Raw genomic sequence first — 237 nt, forward strand, 5'->3', positions numbered from 1 at the left:
GCTGACATTCAGGTCAGAGCTCACCTGTTAAAATAGTTGAAAGAGAACCACAGTGCGGTGGAGATAATATACAGTAAATATCAGACTTTTTTAATTAAGGAGGACAACACTATACTGTTATTCTGGCAGGTTTTTCTTTAGTCTTTCTTTTATGATATCATTAGGATTTTCTATAAAATCATAAAATTCATTCAGAAATGTATTTGGAAAAAAACAAAACAAAACCCAACACAATTT

This window comes from Monopterus albus, unplaced genomic scaffold (assembly GCF_001952655.1).
Source record: "Monopterus albus unplaced genomic scaffold, M_albus_1.0 scaffold36.1, whole genome shotgun sequence".
NCBI lineage: Eukaryota > Metazoa > Chordata > Actinopteri > Synbranchiformes > Synbranchidae > Monopterus > Monopterus albus.